At 44.9% G+C, this 22,361-nt stretch overlaps 2 protein-coding genes and 1 long non-coding RNA gene across 4 annotated transcripts in view; 2 read left to right on the top strand and 1 right to left on the bottom strand.

Moving 5' to 3' along the window:
- The window catches only part of LOC122934762 (gastrula zinc finger protein XlCGF57.1-like), a 956,305-nt gene that overhangs the window by 614,812 nt on the left and 319,132 nt on the right, over positions 1 to 22,361 (top strand). The window lies entirely within an intron of this gene.
- Positions 1 to 22,361, bottom strand: part of LOC122934783 (zinc finger protein OZF-like) — a 493,591-nt gene that overhangs the window by 175,442 nt on the left and 295,788 nt on the right. The window lies entirely within an intron of this gene.
- LOC122934842 lies at positions 19,044 to 22,353 on the top strand. The gene is made up of 3 exons (XR_006388697.1): positions 19,044 to 19,099; positions 22,034 to 22,178; positions 22,293 to 22,353. It is a non-coding gene; the product is annotated as an uncharacterized LOC122934842 (long non-coding RNA).

The raw sequence follows: 22,361 nt of genomic DNA, 5'->3' as shown, positions 1-22,361 counted from the left end.
TTCTTTCTGTACTGAAATAGGCCACTAAATGCTTTTGCAACAAATAAGTGCACCGGTGCAGTGCATATATATTTTTCTTTCTGAACTGAAATAGGCCAATAAACGCTTTTGCCACAAATAAGTGCACCACTGAAGTGCGTATATTTTTTTCTTTCTGTACTGAAATAGGCTACTAAATGCTTTTGCCACAAATAACTGCACCAATGAAGTGCGTATATATTTTTCTTTCTGTACTGAAATAGGCCACTAAACGCTTTTGCCAAAAATAAATGCACCAGTGAAATGTGTATATATTTATCTTTCTGTACTGAAATAGGCCACTAAACACTTTCAACACATGTAACCGCCGACGTGAACTGAGAATATATTTTTCTTTCTGTACTGAAATAGGCCACTAAATGCTTTTGCAACAAATAACTGCACCAGTGCAGTGCGTATATATTTTTCTTTTTGTACTGAAATAGGCCACTAAACGCTTTTGCCACAAATAACTGCACCATTGAAGTGCATATAAATTTTTATTTTGCCACAAATAGCTGCACCATTGAAGTGCGTATACATTTTTCTTTCTGTACTGAAATAGGCCACTAAACACCATTGCCACAAATAGCTGCACCAGTGAAGTGTGTATATTTTTCTTTCTATAATGAAATAGGCCAGTAAACATTTTTGCCACAAATAACTGCACCAGTGAAGTACGTATATATTTTTCTTTTTGTTCTGAAATAGGCCACTAACCGCTTTCAACACATATAACCGCCGACGTGAACTAAGATTATATTTTTCTTTCTGTACTGAAATAGGCTACTAAACGCTTTTGCACAAGTAAGTGCACCAGTGAAGTTTGTATATATTTTTCTTTCTGTATTCAAATAGGCGACTAAACGCTTTTGCCACAAATAACTGCACCAATGAAGTACGTATATATTTTTTTGTACTGAAATAGGCCACTAAACGCTTTTGCAACAACTAACTACCCCAGTAAAGTGCATATATATTTTTCTTTCTGTACTGAAATAGGCCACTAAACGCTTTTGCCACAAATAACTGCACCAGTGAAGTGAGTATATTTTTTCTTTCTGTACACTTTCAACCCATATGACTGCAGAAGTGAACTGAGAATATATTTTTCTTTTTCCACAGATATAAGCCACTAAATGCTTTTCAACATAGCACTTGCATCCCAAGAACAAATTGCTGGAATGACAGAGCTGTGTAATGGCTGTAAGCATGGGGAGCACCCAGGAATTTTGTCTAGGGGGGTCTGAAAGGCAAAAAATGAGGCACGTGTAGGGCGTTGTGCCAATTCTTTTGCCCGCCCATTTTTCAAAGCCCCCTTCATATTTAAAAATGCAGGGGCGTGTAGCTTGCTGCGCTGATTCTTTTGCCTGGCCATTTCTAAAAGCACTGTAGAAGGAAATTTTTTTTAGCCCCGGCCATTATTAAACTCTTGGGGACATATGACATACTGGTACGGCATGATGTCCTGGTACTTAAGGACACATGATGTACCGGTACGTCATGTGTAGTTCCGATCACTGCCGCAGGGCAGGAGGTGATCGGAACCCGGTGCCTGCTGAAATCATTCAGCAGGCACCGTGGGTCAATGCCCAGGGGGGTCCTGTGATGCCCCCCCCCGTGTCGGCGATCGCAGCAAACCGCAGGTCAATTCAGGTTTGCTGCGTTTCCGGGTTATTCGGGTCTCTGATGACCCGATAACCAGGAAAGGACGGTGATCGGTGGTGCGATAATACACCACCAATCACCGTCCTTAGACCGCCACCTCTCAGGATCGCATCGGATTGGCTGGCAGGGAGGCTGTGCGGGCGGAGCGCCTCTCCCTGCTCATACTGGTCCATGGAGTGGGGAGAGAGGATCTCCGACTGTGCTGCCCTGGAAAAGTGATCAGAAAATTGCGCCATCAGGCAGGGATAGTTAAGGGATAGATAGGAAGGAAAAGTGTTTTTTTTTTCTTGAGCACTTTTAGAACCTTAATCTGGTGTCTGGGGTCCACAGCACTTAGCTGTGTGACCCTAGACCCTCCCCCCCCCCCCCACACTTCTTTTTTGGACGCAAGTTTTTATTTTTTATTTTTGCATGCGCTGACTGTGGCTGGAACTCTTTGCGTCCGGCCACTGTTAGCGCATCGCCCACCCCACCCCACATTTTTAACTTTATTTTTTTATTTTTTACACTTTTTTAATTTTTTTTGTTATTTGTTAGTTTTTCTTTATTTTTTTAGCTGCAGGGTAGAGATGAGCGAACTTCTGTTTTAAGTTCGGCGTCTAAAGTTCGGGTTAGGAATAGCGGAGAATCCCGATCTGGAACCGGATATGGATTCCGACTTCCGTTGTGGTCCGTGGTAGCGGAATCAATAATCGGCCATTATTGATTCCGCTACCACGGACCACAACGGAAGTCGGAATCCATATCCGGTTCCAGATCGGGATTCTCCGCTATTCCTAACCCGAACTTTAGACGCCGAACTTAAAACAGAAGTTCGCTCATCTCTACTGCAGGGCAAAGTTCGCGAACACCCGTGCCCCCCACACACACGCACACTAAATAAAAATTTACACACACACACACTCAATGGGGATCGGGTTCGAGTTCGGGTCCCGAACCCAAACTTTGACTCCCTATTAAGGACTTTTGATGATGTCATGTGATCAGTCACATGAGAGGTGGAGTAAAGCAGTAAAGGTTTTCCACTTCCTGTCATGTGACCAGTGTCATGTCATCGCAGGTCCTGCAGCCCCAGGAGGTGAGATCTGCAGGTCAGTTATTGGACTTGGTTCTGGGTTTATTAGAATGGAGCGGTTCTATAGGTGATATATAGCAGGTCCAGCCAGCAGGGGGCAGCACCGGCCATAGAGAGTCTCTGCTCACAGGAGGGGAGTTCTCCTCAGACATGTCTGCTCTCCCCCTGGAATATTAGGAGACCCCCCAGACTCCTGTAAGAGGGGCTGTTCTCCTGGATTAGAGGGGTCTTCCATCACACAATGTTCTGTGATATCACTAGGATATGGAGTCAGTGTGTGATCGGTGGGGACAACCTCTTCTAGATGAAGGGGCTGCAGCGCTGTGTCCTCTCCTCACTGTCCCTGCACAGCGGAGGAACAATGGGGAGAGGTCTGTGTAATAGAGGGGGAACCACGGGAAGGGGTCTTTGTTGTGAAAAAGAATGAACCATAGGGGGCGGTCCATGTGAGAGAGGGTAAACCATGGGGAGCGGGCTTTGTGAGAGACAGAGAACCATGAAGAGCAAGGATGAAAAATGTGGAAAGGTCTGTGTGAGAGAGAGGGAACCATGGGAGCAGTTTTACTTATTTCATTTTAATCTCTGCTGTATATTGGAGGAAGCTGCACTTATCTGCAGATTTTATATCACAGGGACTTCAGGACCTTTGATGATGTCATGGTCATGTGATCAGTCACATGAGGGGAGAAGTACATCTTTTTTTTTTTTTTTTTTTCTTCACAGTTCAACACTTCCTGTCATGTGACCAGTGTGACATCTTCACAGGTCCTGCAGCCCCAGGAGGTGAGATCTGCAGGTCAGTTATTGATAGGTTTTGGGTTTATTAAAACAGTAGATGAAATATTCACAACCTGGGAATCAGCGATCGCCTTTTGTTGCGGGAGGATAACGATTTGGTCTTGGCGTGTCTCCGCTCTACATTTTTTGTTTATTTCTTTTTGGACTTTTTCGTATTCATAGTCGACGCAGATGTATTTTGTGTCCCTCTACAATCTATAGAGGCAGCACTTTCAGGAGCCGAATCCGAGGAGTCTGCATCTGTCCAGCTGAAACTCCCTTTAGAGCTGCAGTTTTTAATCGAGGGGCAGATCAGAAAAGTTAATTCCTAAATAGAGAATCTTTTTGGATCTTCCAATTAGGGAGCTGTACCCCCTCAAGGTCTCAACCGCAGACACAATCTGATTTTACAATATAGAGTTTTTTATATATATATGTTATTTTTCTCTTGTATTATTCATTCGTTACCTGTTGCTTATAGTGACGCACCCGTTGCATGTGTTTTCCATTCCACTTAATTGCAACCCTCCCATCTCTGAATGACATGATACCAGAATGCTATTGAAAGGTTGAAAGTGGTGTTAGGGCTCAGTCATGATTTTGTAGCTGATCGCACTTGGGAGTCCGGTGACTAAGGGGCTTCATCATTTTTTTCAAGGCTCGGAAGAGGTGAACATGGCCATATATCGAATCTGTGGGCAGAAGATGAAGCGTGGCCAAGGTGCCAATGTTGGCACTACAGCCCTGCGTCAACATATGCAGCGTCGCCATAAAGTTGCCTGGGAGAACCATGGCTCCGATGTGGTGGCCCTGCCTGCCTCAGCAACCGTTACATCACCCAGTGGCACGCACCCGATTTTAGGCAGTCAAGGCTCCACCACCTCAGCCAAAGGGAGCTGTCTGTCCTTCCCATCATCTGCTGGCCCTGATGCTCCTGTTCCTCCTCCTACTCTTAGTCAGTCATTCCGTCAGCAATCGATCACCGAAGTGATTGCCAAGAGACAACAGTATGTGTGCACTCATCCAATGGCACAGAAGCTGAATGTGCTCCTGTCCAAGTTGCTTGCGCTGCAGTCCCTCCCTTTCCAAGAGGTGGACTCTGCACTTTTCAGAGAACTGATGGCTTGTGCCAAGCTGAGGTGGAGAGTCCCAAGCCATCATTTCTTTGTTAGTGCTGATCACGAATATTCAAATTTCGAATTTTTAGGTAGTTATATAGGTAGGTAATATAGGTAGTTCAAAAATTTGCAAATATTTCGAATATAGTGATATACACTCACCTAAAGAATTATTAGGAACACCTGTTCTATTTCTCATTAATGCGATTATCTAGTCAACCAATCACATGTCAGTTGCTTCAATGCATGTAGGGTTGTGGTCCTGGTCAAGACAATCTCCTGAACTCCAAACTGAATGTCAGAATGGGAAAGAAAGATGGGCTACAACAGCAGAAGACCCCACCGGGTACCACTCATCTCCACTACAAATAGGAAAAAGAGGCTACAATTTGCACGAGCTCACAAAAATTGGACTGTTGAAGACTGGAAAAATGTTGCCTGGTCTGATGAGTCTCTATTTCTGTTGAGACATTCAAATGGTAGAGTCTGAATTTGGCGTAAACAGAATGAGAACATGTATCCATCATGGCTTGTTATCACTGTGCAGGCTGGTGGTGGTGGTGGTGTAATGGTGTGGGGGATGTTTTCTGGGCACACTTTAGGCCCCTTAGTGCCAATTGGCCATCGTTTAAATGCCACGGGCTACCTGAGCATTGTTTCTGACCATGTCTATCCCTTCATGACCACCATGTACCCATCCTCTGATGGCTACTTCCAGCAGGATAATGCACCATGTCACAAAGCTTGAATCATTTCAAATTGGTTTCTTGAACATGACAATGAGTTCACTGTACTAAAATGGCCCCCACAGTCACCAGATCTCAACCCAATAGAGCATCTTTGGGATGTGGGGGAACGGCAGATTCGTGCCCTGGATGTGCATCCCTCAAATCTCCATTAACTGCAAGATGCTATCCTATCAATATGGGCCAACATTTCTAAAGAATGCTATCAGCACCTCGTTGAATCAATGCCAGGTAGAATTAAGGCAGTTCTGAAGGCAAAAGGGGGTCCAACACCGTATTAGTATGGTGTTCTTAATAATTGTTTAGGTGAGTGTATATTCGTAATTTCAAATATTCGATTTTTTTTTTTTTTTTATCAGTACACATGATCCCTCCCTGCTTCTAGCTTGTGGGCCAATAAGAAGGCTGCAGTATATTTGACTTTAGGAGTAGTGTTGTTTGTGAATTTTCGTAATGCGAATTTTCCAACATTTTTTTCAACTTACAACTATTAGACAAAGAAGATTATAGAACTACACTCACCTAAAGAATTATTAGAAACGCTTTTTCTATTTCTCATTAATGCGATTATCTAGTCAACCAATCACATGGCAGTTGCTTCAATGCATATAGGGTTGTGGTCCTGGTCAAGACAATCTCCAGAACTCCAAACTGAATGTCAGAATGGAAAAGAAAGGTGATTTAAGCAATTTTGAGCGTGGCATGGTTGTTGGTGACAGACGGGCCGGTCTGAGTATTTCACAATCTGCTTAGTTACTGGGATTTTCACGCACAACCATTTCTAGGGTTTACAAAGAATGGTGTGAAAAGGGAAAAACATCCAGTATGCGGCAGTCCTGTGGGCGAAAATGCCTTGTTGATGCTAGAGGTCAGAGGAGAATGGGCCAACTAGCTAGATTCAAGCTGATAGAAGAGCAACGTTGACTGAAATAACCACTCGTTACAACCAAGGTATGCAGCAAAGCATTTGTGAAGCCACAACACGCACAACCTTGAGGCGGATGGGCTACAACAGCAGAAGACCCCACCGGGTATCACTCATCTCCACTACAAATAGGAAAAAGTGGCTACAATTTGTACGAGCTTACAAAAATTGGACTGTTGAAGACTGGAAAAATGTTGCCTGGTTTGATGAGTCTCGATTTCTGTTGAGACATTCAATTTGGCATAAACAGAATGAGAACATGTATCCATCATGCCTTGTTACCACTGTGCAGGCTGGTGGTGGTGGCGTAATGGTGTGGGGGATGTTTTCTGGGCACACTTTAGGCCCCTTAGTGCCAATTGTCCATCGTTTAAATGCCACGGGCTACCTGAGCATTGTTTCTGACCATGTCTATCCCTTCATGACCACCATGTACCTGTCACCACCAGACATCTGAGAAGCTCTGACAGACGTCTAGAACCTCCTCCTTGAGGTTCCTTTGTTTTGCTTTCATTTTCTCATCTCGTTAGCCTCTCTCAGCTGTCATATATAGTTGCACTGATTGCATCCCTTTAAATCCTTTCCCATAGTGCATCACTTTGCGGTCTATATTCCTTCCTGGAGTGTGTGCATGCTGTTCCTACTTCTGAGTCTTCTACAAGATAAGTTTTGTTCTTTAATTTGTGTTTTTCTGTTTGCTGGATTCCAGGTGACCCTGACTCCCTCCGTATCTAGTGTAGGGAGCCGGTGGTCGTGTCCCCTCACTATTATAGGGTGTTCAGGTGTTATACAGTCGAGGTACGAGGATATGCGATCATCTACCATTTGGATTTTCGCATAGGCTGAGCAGTAAGCGAGAGAGACAGGTCCGATGCAGGGCTCTCCCTTTTTGTTCCTTAGTTTTGTATCCAGTCAGTCGTATATTCATTTTGTGTTTTCTAGTTTCCTGCACACCTTCCGTGACATTATAGACCGCCAAAACCGTCTCAAGCATGGATCCGGTTTCACTTTTGACTGAACGCATGCAGGGTCTTTCATTGGAAGTAGCAGATCTCCGTAAGACTCTTTCTCAGTTTCAAGTGACCGGTTCAGCTTGCGTTCATGGAGTTTGTTCTGAGCCTAAGATCTCGCTCCCAGATACGTTCTCCGGGGGTAGTGAGAATTTTGTGCGTTTTAGAGAGGCTTGCAAACTCCATTTTCGCCCACTTCCCCATTCCTCTGGTGATGAGGAGCGGAGGGTGGGGATCATCATATCGCTGCTCAGGGATAACGCTCAGTCCTAGGCCTTTTCGCTGCTGGTGGGGGCACGGCCCCTCCGTTTAGTGGATGAATTCTTTTTAGCCCTGGGTCAGATATATGATGATCCGGATCGTATTGCTCTGGCTGAGTCTAGACTACGTCTTTTATGTCAGGGTAAACAATCCGCAGAGATATACTGCTCAGAATTTCGGAGATGGGCAGCTGATACTGGTTGGAATGATGCTGCACTCCGAAGTCAATTTTGCCATGGTCTTTCAGAGGGATTGAAAGATGCATTTGCCTTTCATGAGAGACCTACCTCCTTGGACTCTGCCATGTCTCGGGCCGTTCGTATTGACAGGCGTCTTAGAGAGAGAGGAGAGATCACTCCTTCCTGTCATACTCAATCCCAGGACAGTGCGGCGGTCTCATTCAGTGCACAGGGGTCTCAGTCGCTGTCAATCCCTTCTGAGCAGGAGCCCATGCAGCTCGGTTTGATTGCTTCTGACAATAGAAGATTCAGCCCTCATGGGAAGGTTTGTGTCTGTTGTGGAGGTATAAATCATTTGGCAAATGTTTGTCCTTCTAGGAGATTCAGGCAGTTTTTTGAGAGTAATAAAGAAACAAAAAGAAAAAAATCCTTTAAAAATGTTCCATCTGTTACCATTGGCAGGGTTGATGCGGAAATTGAAGGTTTTCCGTTTGCTTGTAGTTCCCGTTTTGTCCTACCTGCCAGGGTGGCGCTAGAGAGCAAGAACATTTTTTGTGAGATTTTTATAGATAGTGGAGCAGCTGTCAATCTCATTGATAATCAATTTGCTATAACTCATGGTTTCCAGGTATGCACTTTGGGAAAGGATATACCTGTTTTTGCTATTGATTCCGCTCCACTTTCTCAGAAATCGTTAAAGGGCATAGTTCACAATATCCGTTTGATTGTGAGTGATGCTCATGTTGAGGATGTGTCATGTTTCGTCCTTAGCGGGTTGCCTACTCCTCTAGTGTTGGGGCTACCCTGGCTCACTAAACATAACCCCACCATTGATTGGAAAGCGAGGCAAATAAATGGTTGGAGTGACTTTTGCTGAGAGAATTGCCTCATGACATCTGTTTCTGAGGTTTCTACTAAGACTGTACCATCTTTTCTCTCTGAATTTTCGGATGTCTTCTCTGAGAGTGGTGTTCAGGACTTGCCCCCGCACAGGGAGTACGATTGCCCTATTAATCTCACCCCAGGCGCCAAGCTGCCTAAATCTCGTTTATACAATCTCTCCCAACCTGAAAGGGTCGCTATACGTGCTTATATCTCTGAGAGTCTGAGAAAGGGACACATACGACCCTTGAAGTCACCTGTTGCCGCTGGTTTTTTCTTTGTTAAGAAAAAAGATGGTTCTTCAAGACCATGTCTGGATTTCAGGGAGCTGAACAGTATCACAATTCGTGACCCTTATCCGCTTCCTTTGATCCCGGACCTGTTTAACCAGATTGTTGGGGCTAAAGTTTTTTCCAAGTTGGATCTAAGAGGGGCATACAACCTGGTCAGGGTCAGAGAAGGAGACGAATGGAAGACGGCCTTCAATACCCCTGAGGGCCATTTTGAGAATTTGGTTATGCCTTTTGGTTTGATGAATGCTCCAGCCGTCTTTCAGCATTTTGTGAACAGCATTTTTTATCATTTAATGGGGAAATTTGTATTAGTGTATCTGGATGACATTTTGATTTTTTTTCTCCTGATTTCAAAACTCATAAGGAACACTTACGTCAGGTCTTGCTCATCCTGCGGGAGAATAAATTGTACGCTAAACTGGAGAAATGTGTGTTTGCGGTTCCAGAAATTAAATTTCTGGGGTTTCTTTTCTCTGCTTCTGGTTTTCGCATGGACCCCGAGAAGGTCCGCGCTGTGCTTGAGTGGGAGCTTCCTGAGAATCAGAAGGTGCTGATGCGTTTTTTGGGCTTTGCCAATTATTACAGGAATTTTATTTTGAATTATTCCTCTGTTGTTAAACCACTCACTGATATGACTAGAAAGGGGGTAGATTTTTCCTCCTGGTCGGTAGAGGCGCGTAAGGCCTTTTCTAATATCAAGGAGAGTTTTGCTTCCGCTCCCATCTTGGTACAACCTGATATTTCTTACCCTTCATAGTTGAGGTTGATGCTTCTGAGGTGGGTGTGGGTGCGGTCTTGTCTCAGGGTCCCTCTCCTGCCAAATGGCGACCGTGTGCCTTTTTCTTGAAGAAACTCTCCTCCGCAGAGAGAAATTACAATGTGGGAGATAGGGAGTTGTTGGCCATCAAATTGGCTTTTGAGGAATGGCGGCATTGGCTAGAGGGAGCCAGACACCCTATTACCGTGTTTACTGACCATAAGAATCTGGCCTACTTGGAGTCAGCCAAGCGTCTGAACCCGAGACAGGCCAGATGGTTTTTGTTCTTTTCCAGGTTTAATTTTGTTGTCACGTTCCGCCCTGGGGTTAAGAATGTGAAGTCGGATGCTCTGTCACATTGTTTTCCGGGAGGTGGGAATTTTGAAGACCCGGGTCCCATTTTGGCTGAAGGTGTGGTGGTCTCTGCTCTTTATCCTGAATTGGAGGCAGAGGTTCAGGTAGCCCAGTCAGAGGCTCCTGATCTTTGTCCTCCTGGGAGGTTGTTTGTGCCTCTCGCTTTAAGACACAAGATTTTTAAGGAACACCACGATACTGTCCTTGCTGGGCACCCGGGGGCAAGAGCCACAGTGGATCTCATCGCTCGGAGATTCTGGTGGCCGACGCTTCGTAAGTCGGTTGAGGGTTTTGTGGCAGCCTGCGAGACCTGCGCTCGTGCCAAAGTCCCTCATTCACGGCCATCAGGTCCTCTCCTTCCATTACCCATTCCTTCCCGTCCTTGGACACATCTGTCCATGGACTTCATTACGGACCTGCCTCGTTCCTCGGGGAAGACTGTGATTCTGGTGGTGGTGGACCGTTTTAGCAAAATGGTGCATTTCATCCCTTTTCCTGGCTTGCCCAATGCTAAGACGCTGGCGCAGGCATTTATTGATCACATTTTCAAATTGCATGGTATTCCTTCAGACATAGTCTCTGATAGGGGCACACAGTTTGTTTCCAGATTCTGGAAGGCTTTCTGCTCTCGCTTGGGGGTTCGGTTGTCATTCTCTTCTGCTTTCCACCCGCAGTCGAATGGCCAGACAGAGCGTGTCAATCAGAATCTGGAGACATATCTGCGCTGTTTTGTGGCGGAGAATCAGGAGGATTGGTGTTCTCTTTTGTCCCTTGCTGAGTTTGCTTTAAATAACCGCCGTCAGGAGTCCTCTGATAAGTCACCATTTTTTGGTGCATATGGGTTTCATCTGCAGTTTGGGACATTCTCTGGAGAGGGTTCTTCTGGTTTACCTGATGAGGACAGATTCTCGTCTTTGTCATCTATTTGGCAAAAGATTCAGGATAATCTAAAGAGCATGAGTGAGAGATATAAGCGTGTGGCGGATAAGAAACGTGTGCCTGGTCCGGACCTGAATGTTGGTGATCTGGTGTGGTTGTCTACTAAGAATATCAAATTGAAGGTTCCCTCCTGGAAGTTGGGTCCTAAGTTTATTGGGCCTTACAAAATCTTGTCCGTCATCAATCCTGTTGCCTACCGTCTTGATCTTCCTCAGACTTGGAAGATCCATAATGTTTTTCATAAGTCCTTATTAAAACCTTATGTCCAACCCATTGTACCCTCGTCTTTGCCTCCTCCTCCGATTGTGGTTGATGGTAATCTTGAATTTCAAGTCTCTAGGATTGTGGATTCTCGTGTTGTCCGCGGTTCTCTCCAGTACCTCGTTCATTGGGAGGGTAATGGTCCTGAGGAGAGGATGTGGATCCCAGTGACGGACATTAAGGCAACTCGTCTCATCAGGGCTTTCCATAGGTCCCATCCTGAGAAGGTGGGCTCTGAGTGTCCGGAGTCCACTCGTAGAAGGAGGGGTACTGTCACCACCAGACATCTGAGAAACTCTGACAGACGTCTAGAACCTCCTCCTTGAGGTTCCTTTGTTTTGCTTTCATTTTCTCATCTCGTTAGCCTCTCTCAGCTGTCATGTAGTTTCACTGATTGCATCCCTTTAAATCCTTTCCCATAGTGCATCACTTTGCGGTCTATATTCCTTCCTGGAGTGTGTGCATGCTCTTCCTACTTCTGAGTCTTCTACAAGATTTTGTAGAAGTTTTGTTCTTTAATTTGTGTTTTTCTGTTTGCTGGATCCCAGGTGACCCTGACTCCCTCCGTATCTAGTGTAGGGAGCTGGTGGTCGTGTCCCCTCACTATTATAGGGTGTTCAGGTGTTATACAGTCGAGGTACAAGGATATGCGATCATCTACCATTGGGATTTTCGCATAGGCTGAGCAGTAAGGGAGAGAGCCAGGTCTGATGCAGGGCTCTCCCTTTTTGTTCCTTAGTTTTGGATCCAGTCAGTCGTTTATTCATTTTGTGTTTTCTAGTTTCCTCTGATGGCTACTTCCAGCAGGATAATGCACCATGTCACAAAGCTCGAATCATTTCAAATTGGTTTCTTGAACATGACAATGAGTTCACTGTACTAAAATGGCCCCCACAGTCACCAGATCTCAACCCAATAGAGCATCTTTGGGATGTGGTGGAACGGGAGCTTCGTGCCCTGGATGTGCATCCCTCAAATCTCCATCAACTGCAAGATGCTATCCTATCAATATGGGCCAACATTTCTAAAGAATGCTATTAGCACCTTGTTGAATCAATGCCACGTAGAATTAAGGCAGTTCTGAAGGCTAAAGGGGGTCCAACACCGTATTAGTATGGTGTTCCTAATAATTCTTTAGGTGAGTGTATATTAGCTAAATTGCTCTATATTTGTTTAGTTTTTTTCGAATATTCGCTATATTGCTATAACTTAGTTTTTTCGAATATTTGTAATATTCTAAAACAAGAATATATAGCAATATAGCGAATATTCTAAAAAAAACGAATTAGAGCAATTTAGCTAATATAGTGCTATAATCTTCTTTGTCTAATAGTTGTAAAACTCACATTACGAAAATGTGCATATTACACGATAATTACCTTGCCGATATTTCGAGTAAAAAATCGCTGAATATAACGAATATTCGAATTTGCGAATATTGAAATATTCTACAAAATATTCGCGAAATATCGCGAATTTGAATAGGACCCCTGCCGCTCATCACTATTCTTTGTCAAAAAGGCAGTACCAGCCCTGCACACCTATGTGGAACAGAACGTGGGCCAGTCCTTGAGCCTGTTAGTGTCTGCCAAAGTGCACGGCAGCGCCAATGTGTTGAGCTGTAACTAACAGGGAAATTACATGTCCTTTACTGCCCACTGGGTGAATGTAGTTCCTGCACAGCCACAACAGCAACTTGGCCTGGTGAAGCCGCTTCCGCCTCCACGTTGCCACGCCGTTGGTCCAGCAACAATGTTCGCCTCTGCCTTCTCATTCTCCACCATATCCTCAGCCTCCACTGCTGGGACAATTCACAGTGCCCCTCCAGCATATCTCATTTGCAGGGCATGGCGGTGTCACGCGGTTCTGGAACTGCTTTGTGTCCTTCAGCAAGAAATAGCATCCTGGCTTTCTCCACGACAACTGAAAATCGGAACCATGGTGAGCGACAACTGGAAGAACCTTGTGTCTGCACCGCGTCAAGGAGGGGTGAGCCATGGGCCCTGCATGGCACACTTGTTCAATCTGGTTGTCAAGCGGTTCCTGAAGTCTTCGACCCATCTGCAAAACATCCTAAAAATGTCCAGAAAACCCTATGGGGTTTAAATTAGACTAGAATGTGGAGGACATTAAAGCACAAGCAATGTGTAGCGAAATGGGTAGTTTTTCTACAAGCTGACAAGAGAGGAGGAGCAGAAGCAGCCGGAGGAGCTATAGTTCGATGAGGAAGATGAGGCAGAGGACCCAGACACACCTAGGCAGTATGCAGTGGAGATGGAGGCAGGGAGTCCCTCTGAGTCACTTGCGCAAATGTCCTGCTGCATGCTCACTTGCTTGCGTAGGGACAGCCGAATTGTCACCAGAGAAATGACTACTGGCTCTCCACCATGTTAGTGTCCCAAATAATGGGAAGGGGATAACACCAAATGACCTGCGCTCCCTGGACTTTGTGTGGCTGTCATGGCCCATAACAGGTAGGAACTAGTGTTAGGGACCACTCATAGAGGCGACCTTGACGTGGTGAGTGGCTTATTACGCTTTGGCCAAAATGTACACTAATTGCCTCATTCAACATCCAGCATAGAGGCAGGGCAGAGTGCTGGTTGCAGAGTGCGATTGCATTTGTGTTTTTGCGTTTGTAAGGGGATAACACCAAATGACACACAGAAGGAATAGACTGGAGTCTAGGCCTCAAAGCTAAGGGAGAGGGATGGTGACCTCCTAGTAATCCCTAGACCTCTCCCTGACTCCTGCCAGTATGAGTAGATCCTGAAGTTGGAAATACTCATACACCAGAACCTAGACCCTGGAAGGCCCTAGGAATGATGGCAGGGAATGAGACTACTGGTTCCTTTTCAGATGAAATAAACTATTCACCAGCAGCAGCATCTACACCTGGAGCAGAACCTGAACCAGCAGGTGGTGGCATACTTGGAGTGCACCCTGCCAGCCGACATTGAAGATCCTCTGGACTACTGGGCAGCCAAACTGGATTTGTGGCTGCAACTCGCAGAGCTTGCACTGGAAAAGCTGTCCTGCCCGGCGAGTAGCGTGGCATCAGAAATTGTGTTTAGTGCGGCGGAGGCCATAGTTACCCTAGGGAGAACTCGCCTGTCTACCCAAAATGTGGAGAGACTGACCTTTGTCAAGATGAATCAGGCGTGCATCAGCCAGGATTTCCACCCACTAATTCCTGATGAATCAGACTAGATCATACATGGTGCCACACCAACACTTTGACAAAAGAGACCGGTTTCTTCTGACTACCTGCCTCAGCTACTGTTCTGATGCTGCCACCCACCAGATGCAACACCTCTGATGCCAAGTGCTCCTTCTTTTACCCACCATCTTCAGCGGGTACTGGCATTGCACCCTACCTCAACACTATGTCACCGTGACATTCTGTGGCCTCCTGATGCTGCCGCCACCTCCACACTGTCATTGTGCCACTCTGTGGCCTTCTCCTAATGCTGCTGCCACCTCCAGACTCTGTCATTGGGCCTCTCTGTGGTCTCCTCATGCTGCTTCCACCCTCGCCACTTCATGACTGGGCCACTATTTAGCCTTTTTCGCTTGGCTGACATCATCATTTATTTGACCCTTCTTCTGATCTGTCAGAAGGAAGGTAAAATGAGACTGCACAACAGATCCTGTCTGTGTAGCAGCTGTAAGGCATCTATGGTCTTATCAGAATTGGCTTATGATTTGGTAGCCGAAAGCAGGAGTGGGTAAAAAACACAGAAGACTTGCAAATATCCCATTCACGTGTCATCTCTGTTTTGGATCCACTGCTGTTTTTTTTTTTTGCTTTAGCAATACTGATGGATTACTGACCAAATGCTGACCGCGTTGAGGCAGATGCTCCACAGACAGGATCAGTTTTTTGGGGGTTATTGTTCTGACGGAACAGAAGGGCAAAATAATCAGTGACGTCAACACAAACTTACTGCTGACACCCTCTTCACTCTGTCGGGGGCTCTAATTGTATAAGCGTTTAATAGAACAGGTTCTGTAGACATCTATGTGGAATCAGCTGACGACGGTGTAAAAGGAGTGCGCTTCTTCTTGACGCTAACATCGACCTGTAAGGCTGAGTTCACACTTGAATTATTTGGTCAGTTTTGGCCCCGTGACTGCCCAAATAAGTTACGTGTACAGTGATTGTAAGAGCGAGCCTATCATCTGCATGTCATACGGACTCACAGTATTATTTCACTACCAATGCAGACTCCCTATACGTGTTACTGCAAGGCACAGTGTTCTACATCACCATAAAGGCTCTCTGCAGCCCGGAAATCGCTGTTTTTAATGTATTTGCTGCAAACTTATTCAGATCGAACAGAATTTTTCTTGAAAAATCAGGCGAATCGAATTTTTGAAAAATTCGCTCATCTCTTGTTATTAGTAAGCCTGTTTCATGAGGGGCAGAGGATAGCATTCATATAGGAGAAGATCTGCTCACATAAATATGTTGAGCCAAAGACTGACAGCATTGCAAGTGCAATTTTCTTCAAACAGTCAGATTTGTGTGGAAGCGATTTCCAACACAGGAAAAGGGGCTGTGCCTTCTCTCCGGATGTTTCAAGTGATGTCCGCAGCTCACAGAACTTAATTCTCCACAAAGATGAGCTCTGGAAGTCAATCAGTTGCATTTCCAAATCATCGATGCCCATCCATCCAAAAACTGACAGGTCTATGTCTGTCACATTAAACTTGTCTACAGATATGAGAAAAGAAAACATTGGCCCATATCTCTGAAAATCTTGGAATCTCCTGGAAAATTCGGACTCAAGCTCTTTTATGTACGTGGAAATGTTAGCTGTGTTGACTGAATGATGAGAGGAAATCTCTCTCAAGTGTTTGAAGTAGCGAAATGCCCCCTTTTCTGTATCCTCCACATAAACTTAAAGTTTGGACGTGAATGCCTTCCAAATTTCAAACAGCCCCATGACAGTCTGTCCAGCTCCCTGCATGCAGACATTGAGCTCATTTAAGTGTGATGTGATATCAGCCAGAAACTCTCAAGCCATGTGAAATCCTCCAGCTCTGGGTAATGCTGCTTCTCCTCAGCAAGAAAGGCTCTAATTGCATCAATGCAGGTCACAAAACTCTCCGGCACTTTTCCACTACTGAGCCACCTGACATTGGGATGAGACGGGACGCCTTTCTATGCACGTTCCATTTCTTCAGGCAGCGCTTGATATTGCCTATGAGTCAGGGCAGAGCTCGCAGAAAATTCACAAATTTTCACAACTGTTGTCATCACAGTATTAAGATCAGAATTTGACATCTTTGCCCAGAGATTCTCCTGGTGTATAATGCAGTGGAATGTAAGAACAGGGTGCCCAATTTTGTCCTCAATTAATCTGGCAAATCCTTTTTGTTTTCCCACCATTGCGGGGGCACCATCAGTGGTGATTGCAGAGATTTTTCTAACATCAACGGAAATGCTTTCAAAATGTTCAGCAAAGGTTTTAGCCAAGTCATCACCTTTTGTGGTGCCATAGATTGGGTTCAAACAGCACAGCTCCTCTTGTACTCCAGCAGAATCACAGAATCCGGCCACAATTGCCAAACGAGGCAAATCATTAATGTCCACGCTTTCATCCAGCGCAACACTAAACACCGTGCAGTCCTTCAAACCAGTCACTTGCTGTTCCCTAATGGTATTTGCCATATCAGTGATCCAGCGCTCAACACTTCTTGCTGAATTGGGCAGGTCTTCAGTCCTAGACATGATAGGTGTTCTTGTTCGGTAAACCATCAAACAAATCACCAGCTGCACAAAATGCTTCTTTATGTATTCTCCATCGGTGAAGGGCTTTCCATGCTTAGCAATGCACTGAGCTATCCTGTAACTTGCTGTAACGTGTTGCATAGAGTTTACCATGACGTCAGTTCTGGAGAACACTTGTCTGTTTATTGTTGAGTTTTGATGTTTTGTCCCAAAATGGCGGCGCAAACTTGAGGTGCGACAAACGACACTTTCACAGCACAAAACACACCCTTCTTTCTGAAATGAAGGAATGTCCACTTTAGTGCAGTTAGCTGCCATATTACAGTTAAGAATTCCCTAAGAAACCTATAAGTAACAAAAAGGGCAAACATAAATATTAACCGCTTAGATATCGGGCTCATTTTCACCTTCCTGCCCAGGCCATTTTTTGCAAGTCTGACCATGTGTCACTTTATGTGGTGATAACTTTAAAACGCTTTGACTTATCCAGGCCATTCTGAGATTTTTGTTTGTTTTTTCGTCACATGATGTACTTCATGACACTGGTAAAATGTAGTCAAACAAATTCATTTTTATTTATTTATAAACAAAATACAAAATTTACCACAAATTTGGGAAAATGTGCAAATTTCCAAGTTTCAATTTCTCTACTTCTATAATACATAGTAATACCTACAAAAATAGTTATTACTTTACATTCCCCATATGTCTACTTCATGTTTGGATCATTTTGGGAATGACCTTTTATTTTTTGGGGATGTTACAAAAACTCAGTTTTTAAGGACCAGTTCAGGTCTGAAGTCACTTTTTGAGGCTTACATAATAGAAACTACCCAAAAATGACCCCATTCTAGAAATTACACCCCTCAAGGTATTCAAAACTGATTTTACAAACTTTGTTAACCCTTTAGGTGTTCCACAAGAATTAATGGAAAATAGAGATAACATTTCAAAATTTCACTTTTTTGGCAGTTTTTCGATTTACATTTTTTTCCAGTTACAAAGCAAGGGTTAACAGCTAAACAAAACTCAATATTTATGGCCCTGATTCTGTAGTTTACAGAAACACACCATATGTGGTCGTAAACCGCTTTACGGGCAAACGGCAGGGCACAGAAGGAAAGGAATGCCATACGGTTTTTGGAAGGCAGATTTTGCTGGACTGTTTTTTTTTACACGATTTCCCATTTGAAGCCCCCCTGTAGCACCCATAGAATAGAAACTCCAAAAAAGTGACCCCATTTTAGAAACTACACCCCCTCAAGGTATTCAAAACTGATTTTACAAACTTTGTTAACCCTTTAGGTGTTCCACAAGAATTAATGGAAAATAGAGATAAAATTTCAAGATTTCACTTTTTTGGCAGGTTTTCCATTTTTTATTAAAAAAAAAATCCAGTTACAAAGCAAGGATTAACAACAACAAAAAAAACCTCAATATTTATGGCCCTGATTCAGTAGTTTACAGAAACACCCCATATGTGGTCATAAACTGCTGTACGGGCACACGGCAGGGCACAGAAGGAAAGGAATGCCATACGGTTTTTGGAAGGCATATTTTGCTGGACTGGTTTTTTGAAACCACGTCCCATTTGAAGCCCCCTCGATGTACCCCTAGAGTAGAAACTCCAAAAAAGTTACCCCATTTTAGAAACAACGGGATATGGTGGCAGTTTTGTTGGTACTATCTTAGTGTACATATGATTTTTGGTTGCTCTATATTACACTTTTTGTGAGTCAAGGTAACAAGAAATAGCTGTTTTGGCACCATTTTTTTTTGTTATTTACAGCATTCGTCTGACAGGTTAGATCATGTGGTATTTTTATAGAGCAGGTTGTCACGGACGCGACAATACCAAATATGACTTTTTTGGTTGTTTGTTTCAGTTTTACATAACAAAGCATTTATTTATTAATTTTTATTATTCTTTAGTGTCTCCACATTCAGAAAGCCATAGTTTTATTTATTTTTTAGGGGACTGTCTTGTGTAGGAGCATGTGATTGGAGCATGTGATCTGACGTCACCACAGGTCCTAGCCGGTAATTCATCATTAAAGAAGTAAAGAAGAGACCGGGAACTACGCGATCAAGAGGAGAAGGTGAGTTAATTTTTTTTATTTTTTTTTTAACCCTCAATTGATCACCTACTAAGACTTCTGTATTCAGAATTCTATTATTTTCCCTTATAACCATGTTATAAGGGAAAATAATACAGTGAATAGACTGTCACCTAGCAACCATGCGTTGAAAATCGCACCGCATCCACACTTGCTTGCGATTTTCACTCAGCCCCATTCACTTCTATGGGGCCTGTCCTGCGTTAAAAACACAGAATATAGAGCATACTGCTATTTTCAAGCATTATAACAAAACAATAACAAAGACAGGTGCACTCTGCAGTCTCACTAAACCCTCAAACTGATTTTAAAATTGAGAGATTAGTCAACATGTCCTACGGTGTAGAACATGTCTAAGCCCGGGCACCACGTCAAGGTTTCTCAAGTAGCCCGGGACCTAACACTCTCCTACCTGAGCCGTATGGGCGATACCAGGAGCCAGTGGGCAAATTACAGGAGCATGAGGCCAACTCACAAACAGCTCACCAGTTACCTCCAGCATGTAACCATGCTTGCAATGGGAGGAGGGAGGAGTCTGCGAGTCCCACTCAAGACTGACTGATATGGCCCATTGCAAGCATGGTTACATGCTGGAGGTAACTGGTGAGCTGTTTGTGAGTTGGCCTCATGCTCCTGTAATTTGCCCACTGGCTCCTGGTATCGCCCATACGGCTCAGGTAGGAGAGTGTTAGGTCCCGGGCTACTTGAGAAACCTTGACGTGGTGCCCGGGCTTAGACATGTTCTACACCGTAGGACATGTTGACTAATCTCTCAATTTTAAAATCAGTTTGAGGGTTTAGTGAGACTGCAGAGTGCACCTGTCTTTGCTATTGTTTTGTTATATTGTTATATTGATTATGACATCCGCACTTGTTACCTTGTGTGAGATGTCTATTGTGGTACTTGTGGTTCGCCGCGGGCATCCTCCACCGTATGCATTTTGCTGGGGATCGCCATTAGCAACGGGCCACAAGTGCAGGATTTGCTCCCCTGTATATATGCACGACTGCATGTGGGTTTGAGCACCTCCTGCTAATGCCACCTTGTCTTTTTGGTTTGTATATTTTCAAGCATTGCAGAAGTGATGCGTGAAAAAAAAACGCTCATGTACACAGCACCATTGAAATGAATGGTGCCGGATTCAGTGCGGGTGCAATGCGTTCACTTCCCGCATTGCACCCGCGCGGAAATCTCACCCGTATGAACTCAGCCTTACTCATACAGCTTCCTGCATGTGAGATCCAGGGGGCTGGATCTCACAGGCTCTTCACCGAAAGCAGCGCCGATGCCTAAGGAAGGCATTGCACTGCCTTCTATGCCATCGGTTCCCCATTACAGCCGCACGGGGACCCGATGGCACCGCCGATCCCCGCTGCAACGACCTGTAAATGCCGCAAACCGCGGGTCTGAATTGACTTCCCCCCCCCCGCACATTGCCCCAGTGTGCCTGCTGATTGATTTCAGCAGGCAACCAGTTCCGATTACCGCCCGCCATGCGGCGGTGATCGGAACTACACATGGCGTACCGGTACGTCATGTGTCCTTACGTACTGGGACATCATGACGTACCGGTACGTCATGTGTCCTGAAGAGGTTAAGGCCTGTACTGACAGTGGAGGAGCAGCACTCCTATGCTGAGTACTTACCTTTTCTGTAGTGTAGCAGTCAGACAAGGAGCAGATGAGGAGCACTGGAGGAGCCTTGGAGATAAGCCTTGTGGGCACTCCCTGGCCAATTGCCAATCTAATGCCAAGAAAGTGCAAGAATAAACAAGGCATTTACTACCCACAACCACACATGACTTATTAGTTGCAGATTTTCTGCGTGCACTCTGCAGATTTTGTTGCGTTGTCCTTCTTTGCAGTAAAAAGGGTGAAATCTGCAGCATCAAGTGATATGCTCCAGATTTCATCACCACCTATCATACACTTACTGACAGCGGTGAGGCAAAGCAGCCTCATGGAGTAATTGTAACTGAGGGCTGCCCTCCTCACAACTGTCAGTAAGTGCATGGTTGGTGGGGGCTGGATACTGGGGCCCAGATACTGGCTGGTGACCCCCCCCCCACCTGCACAGTAAAAATAATAATAAACACTGTTCACCCCCCCGTCCCCAGCAATAATGCAGCCTCTTCCTCCTCGCCCCAAGCTCACAGCCTCCTTTACGTCTTGGTGACAGTCCCAGATAAATGTGGCTGATAACACTGCCACCCTGTAATGGAGCCTGTCTTCACTCCGTCATGGCGGGAAGCGTGAGGGGCGGGGCTACAAGACGTGCCTGACGTTCAGCTATGTAAGCCAGCCAGCCCGTGAGGTAACAAACTGACCTCCTCCGCTGGCTGCTGGGGGACTGGTAGGGACGGGACAAGCTCTGCCGGCACATTTATTAATTATTCATATATAGTGTGGTAGCGGCAGGGAGACTCGCTCTGCCTGCGTATCTAATATCGCTTTGCGTGCTCATGAATATCCAGAGCGGCCCGGCGTGCCATTGAATTCCTGTCAGCGTGCCATGTTTGGGACACGTGCCGGAGGTTGCCGACCCCCAGACTAGACAATAATCTCCTTCCTGATTGGCTGTCAGACTGACTGAGAGGCATTGTGGGTAATGGTCATGTGATTCTCCATCTTCATCTCTGCCCTGTTTCCCTCACTACTGTAGTACATTTAAAATGTAAACTGGTGGGCGCCGTTTTGTACAGTCAATCCACACGAAATCGCCAAAACTTCAGATATTTTTTTTTAAGTAGAGTTTTTATAGAATTTTTAAATAATCTGATTCATTTAGAATTGTTTTGCCTATCTGTATCAACCTCTATAGTACACGATCGGTAATACTATTTGTAAGACACTTTACTTCGTGTAAGATGTTCATCCAGATGTGATTTTGCTCTCAATCCTCCGTGTTTCGCTCAGGTTCCTTAGGTTCAAGACTCTCTTCTTTTTGAAGCTGATGGTCCTTTCCATCAATGACCCACCAAGGATGGAGAAGGACAGAAATGGCATGGCTTCAAGGATATTAGACCTCACCCTGGAGATCATCTCCTTGATAACGGGAGAGGTGAGAGTCTCATTTGACATCGCTCTTATCTCTAGTAATAAAACAGGGAAATGACATGGAAAGATGAAGGATTCTTAGAATCTCCTGTAGTGATCGGCGTCTCCCCATACACAGGATTACACAGTAGTGAAGCAGTCGTCTGGTGAGTGTGTGACACCCCGTGTGTCAGGAGGATGGAGCAGG

This window comes from Bufo gargarizans, chromosome 4 (assembly GCF_014858855.1).
Source record: "Bufo gargarizans isolate SCDJY-AF-19 chromosome 4, ASM1485885v1, whole genome shotgun sequence".
Taxonomy (NCBI): Eukaryota; Metazoa; Chordata; class Amphibia; order Anura; family Bufonidae; genus Bufo; species Bufo gargarizans.
This window is presented reverse-complemented; position numbering and strand designations above follow the sequence as displayed.